Source organism: Onychostoma macrolepis, chromosome 03 (genome assembly GCF_012432095.1).
Source record: "Onychostoma macrolepis isolate SWU-2019 chromosome 03, ASM1243209v1, whole genome shotgun sequence".
Taxonomy (NCBI): Eukaryota; Metazoa; Chordata; class Actinopteri; order Cypriniformes; family Cyprinidae; genus Onychostoma; species Onychostoma macrolepis.
Genome location: NC_081157.1, coordinates 55,246,093 through 55,251,927, shown reverse-complemented (window position 1 = coordinate 55,251,927; position 5,835 = coordinate 55,246,093).

Here is a 5,835-nt window from a genome sequence, read left to right as displayed (position 1 = left end):
TAGGGGCTGTGACAAGGACTGCGGAGCGGGGCTCTTGTACTGCCTAGGGAGGTGATGGGAGAGATAGCTGGACAGACCAAGCACGCTAAAGCAGAGAGGCTCTCTAGTCCTCTTCACGTTTCATATTGAGTGAATGGCTATATCTTAGGTGTTGTTAGGCTTGGTGATGAGCTGAGGTCACTCGGGTGAGCCCCAGTGGTTGGGTCGTCTCCCTTGACTCTCCCGAGAACGCAACTGCAGGGGCTCCTGATCACTCGAGGTATCCGAGGCGCCCCCCCCCAGTACATGTCGGGTAGGTCAGGCAGACGAGGTCCAGTCCCGAGAATTCCCATAGATGACTCGTCAGCTTACTGCCAAGCACCAGAGGGCATGCTACCTAACAGGGAACATTGAGAGGGGACAACAGAAAGATTAAGCGTCTAGGATGAAGCAGCTTGATGCCAATGAGCAAGGGAATCAGACGTGTGACGGTGGGCCACTAATAGATTTGGGGGCTCATTGTGCACCGCAGTGGCTAGCATTACCTATGCCTATAGAGGAAGGAGAGGAAAAGGGTAACAAAATAAAATTGAAAATTGAAAACAAAAATTAAAATGTCCTAATTGCGTAGGAAAGTAAATGGAAAATTGTTTTAAATAGATTTAAAATCTAAGTAAATTCAATTTTGCTCAATGGGTGTAGCTAGACTTAAGACTGGAGTAGATGAAATAAAATAAGCCCAAATAAAATAAATAAATAATTGCTGCAAATAACACGGTAAAATAAAATACACAAATCAACCTAAGCGTGTGGGGGGAGACCAAAGTAATTGATAGCCCAACAGAAGGTGGAACAGAAAGAAACTGTAGAGGTAGGAGTACTGTTACACTTTACACACACTGTCTCTAAGTGTCAGTCGGAAGCTAACAGCTAACAGCTGAGAAAAGGGGCTTTAGCTTCTATCCATGTAGGGCCGTTAGCGCGGTAGCTTCGGTTACATGCAATGGTCTGTTTACATTAGTCTGTGACGTATGCGCTGTCTTGAGTTTAAACCGGAAAGGGCTCGCTATCGCCTTCCGGGGTCAGACGTTGCTAAGAAACCGATGCACGCTTAACAACCGGTGTGCGCGAAGCACTTGAGTCAGATGTAAACATGCATGGGAATCTCTCGCTCAGCCAGACGTGACCTGTCGTTCACACTTCATTCATAACTTACACAGCGCGTTCACTTCACAGACAATGGCAAAATATTACACCATTAAATCGACCAATTGCATCACATCAGTGGATTAATATGAATGCAATGATACGCGACAATAAACAGATGAAATATTGTAGTGATATTTTTTTTATCACACAGCTGAAATTTGAGCCGCTGTCCTGAAGAGATTTTATCTGTTTAGGAGAGACTTACGCGGTTTACAATGAAACCCAAAAAGGGGTTTTCTTTACCCAATATCAAATAGATTTAATCTAAAAACTCTATGCGCTGCCGATCTGACATTTAGTCGGATATGGGACTTATGCCGTTCAAACTGAAAATGGGGATTATTCGCCCAAGATCATAATTTTAATGTAAACAATATTTATATATATATATATTTATACGCGCTGCCGATCTGGGATTTCTTCGCCAGATATATGGGACTTATGCTGTTCAAAACTGAAAATGGGGATTCTTAGCCGAGATCATAACTTTAATATACAAAAAATATTTATATATATTTATACGCGCTGCCGATCTGGGATTTCTTCGCCAGATATATGGGACTTATGCGGTTGTTGCAACAATTACTTGATCAAGATTTTAAGACTCCCGGTTATCATTAATCCGACACTGACCTGCAGTAAGATTAATGTTGCTCCGTGATCGGGCGAGGGGGCACGCATTAGTTAGCTACGCTAATGGTTAAACCCACGGGAGTAATAGTCCAGTTGTATGGCATCGGAACAATGGCATCAATCTAGCTATATATAATATAAGGCCTTAATTTTAAGATAAGCGAGGAACATCGCTCGCTATCTTCTTCGCGCTAAAAGAGGCTTTCTTCGCTCGATTTAGGGCGGTTAAAATAGCATTAAGACACACTATAAAAGGTTTCGTCGTTTTATAGGGTCAAATTTATAAAACTGCAGTTAACTTAAGTCATTAACAGCGGCTGTTTCTCAGCGAGAAACTCGAGAACTGTTAAGGCACGGAAAGTGGGCGTGTAGCCTACATTCATTCACAAAAAGATGCAGTTGGATAGTTTGAATAAACACACATAAGAAACACACAATTGTTACTGAGTCTGCTCACAGAACTAGGTTTAAAACGTTGCCCGCATTCTCCACCAAACTGTAGCATATTGCTTTATGAGATGAACATAATTAATCAATAACGGGTTATCAATTATATATCCATCTTCAGGAATTAGCTGTAGTATTAATAGTACAATAAAATGATTAGTTCGTCCGCAGTACGGACCCTTCTATTGACTCTAAGGAAAATTATTCCTCTGGTCACGACAAATAATTTCCTTACTGAAACATTGCTTCCGAGCATGTAGCAAGACCGGACGTTAAAGTGACTTCGTTCTGAGAGCAGCAGACACAGACAACCAAGTGTGAATACATATGGATGTTTATTAAACTACACTACAGGGGAACATGTAACATAGAACTAGACAGACATACACACATTAAACATAGATGCCAATGCAAGGAAGGCATGGAGGAGAGAGAGAGAGAGAGAGAGAGAGAGAGGAGGCTCACAAGAAGAGAGAGTATGGCAGGATTTTAACATCAGCTAACTAAAACCTGTTATGAACCATCAGATAATCACATCACCTTAATTAAAAGGGTCGAAGCCTAGAAGCGCATCTAGATAGTTAACAAGCGGTTACTTGCATGGGTTTTGTGAGTGCTGAGTAAGGCATCCTGGCGCATGTATAATGCGAGATTCCTGATGAATTCCTTTAGGAGTGAAAGCTTTGTCATTCCATCCATGGGTTGGTTAGTCCAGTGAGTTGACAAAGTTACTGATCTTAAAATCTGCCAGAAGATCGGACTCCCCGGAAGGGGAGCCGTGAGGTTTCAAGGTGATAAGTGTGTCTCCGGGCACCGAAGTTAAGAGAAAACGTTGGCTTTTGGTGTGGGAGAAGTTTTATCTGTTTCCCTGTAACACGCATTTTGGTTAGTTTGACCAATAACAAGGCTCATAGTTTCAGCGGGAAAATGTTCTTTGTCCCACTCGACACCTCGTTTGCATGTTTTATGACTGATCTGGAGAATGGTGTAATTTTCCCCACAGTACAGTAAAAATAGTGTGATGCATTTCATGATCACATAGTGTACATCATTGTGTGAGGAATAAGGAGCAGATCATTTTGATATCAAGAAAGAGACATCTGAAAGGTATTAAACCAGAGATACCTTCATACCTCTACATATGAGTGTTTAGAGCTTACTAATACGAATAACGAGTGGTAACTAGGCTAATATAATAAGGAAACATACAAACAACACATGCATATACCAGATACATTTATAACTGCTTAATTATGGCCTAAATAGAGAAAATGTCTTTAGGTGTGTGTGTGTGATGTGTATTTGAAATCGTGGAGACAGACTAGTCTGGTCCGGGGGGTCACCCCCCCTTCTGTGGAATGTGTTTGAAGCTTGATAAGGACACTTAGTCGATCCTTTTGCATCCTTTTGATAGTGATAAAGACCATCTGCAATTTAGTACCCATATAAATGTAAACGCTGAGGCCAGGTCAGTAATTTATATGCAAAAGTCAAAAGGCTAAGAGGGTCCCTTAAGCCATAAAGTCCCAACGACCATCAAGGATCATAAGCAGATGTTACAGTAGTAACGATGACTATACCGTGGTGTTGTGGCAGAAATAGACACGTTATTACATTATACATGTCAGGGTTTGCACATATGCTCTTGAGAGAAATTTAAGCACTTTTCAATGACTTTCAAGCATTTCACAACTATTTCCAGCACTTTAAAGCACTAAAAATGAAAACTAAAATATACTTTGTTGTAAACAAACAGTTATTTAAAATAAAATTTAAAAAGACATCAAATGACCACTATAACCAGTAGATGGCAGCAGAGGATTATTTATTGGCTCATTAGTCATTCATTTCCACTTTTTTGCTTTATATTTTGATATTATAAAACTACTATTATAAAATATTAAATAATCAAGAAATCAAAGTTTGTCAAAGTTTTGCACTTTTCATGTGTATGAAGTAAGAAAAGTCACAAAGTGCCTTGAAAAACACAAACTTTTGATTAATTTGCGACTGAATCACACTTAAAGTAAACACTTAAAGCCCTTCTTTTATAATCACTGATATTGTTGATCAGTTCAATATAACACTATAAAACAATAATGGTACATTTAATGAGATTAAAAATAATAAATATTTATATATAAAATATATATTTGCATAATATATGTGTGTGTACTGTGTTTATTTATTATGTATATATAAACACACACACATACAGTATATATTTTTGAAAATATTTTCATGTATATACATTTATATTATTATTTTTATATTATATTATTATTTTTATATATATACATAACATTTTTCTAAAATATATACACGCATGTGTTTGTATTTATATATACATAAGTATTCACAGTACACACACATTATTTGGATGTGATTAATCGTTTGACGGCACTAGTGTAAAGACATAAACATGAACACTGATGTAACAGCAGAAAGTAGACGATTGCTACACAACATTTTGATCATTTTGATGAAGTTTAAATAAAAAAAATAAAGCAGTGTCATCTGCCAACTGAAATTTGGACTTCTCTATCAAATATTTTTAATCCCAAAATACTTTGATTGTTTAAAATTTGAACAGAGAGAAGTTCAGCAACTAATAAAAGCAGAAAGGGGGAAATCTGAAACCTTGGCGTACACCACGATGGATTCCAAATCTTTTAGAGGTTCCCGTATTCAGAATAATATAACTATTAATATCATTGTAAAACATTTCTAGAATATCAATGAAATTATTCCCAAACCCAAAGACTTTCAGAGAGTGAAATAAGAAGCCATGTTCAATTGTATCGAAGCCTTTACAAAAACCTAAAAATAAAATAAGAGCCCCTGACTCTATCTGATCAGAATAGTCTAAAAGATCAAAAATAAGACGAATATTGTTACTAATATGTCTATTTTTCATAAAGATTCATTAATAATTTGATCTAGTCCTGATTTGAATCTTCTTGCAATCATTGAACATTAAGAAAAGTGGCTCTTCTAAAATATACCAGAAATGTTGGTCAAATTCAATCGAAAGCCAGTCAGGTCCTGGACTCTTACCTGTTTTCATATGTCGGAGAGCTAACTGTAATTCTTCTGTTTTAAGATCAGAATCACAAAGATTTTTAAAGTCATTATTTATCAATGGAATAACATTTTGAATATTATCAGTAAACACTTTGCAGATATCATTATTAAAGTTGGATTGGTATAATGTTTCATAAAAAGAGCTAACAAATTCTGAAATTAATTTAGGGTCCTCACATATGGAGTTATTAATACATAATGCTGACAATGATTGTTTCTTAAAAAATATTTTTTCAAGGGCAAAAAAATATGCTGTGTTTCTGTCGCCCTTTTCTATCCACTTAGCTCTCGAGCGCACGAAAGCTCCATTAACCTTGTTACTATACAAGTCATTAAGTTTTCCTGCGGAAGTTACTGTTGTGAGTGTAGTGTACAGAGCGCTACGTCACTTCCGCCGGAGCGGGTTCGGGTTACTTTCAGTTTCACTTCTGCGAGTGGAGCATGAGTAAGTTGATAGATCTGTGTTTATCTGTCATATTGTGA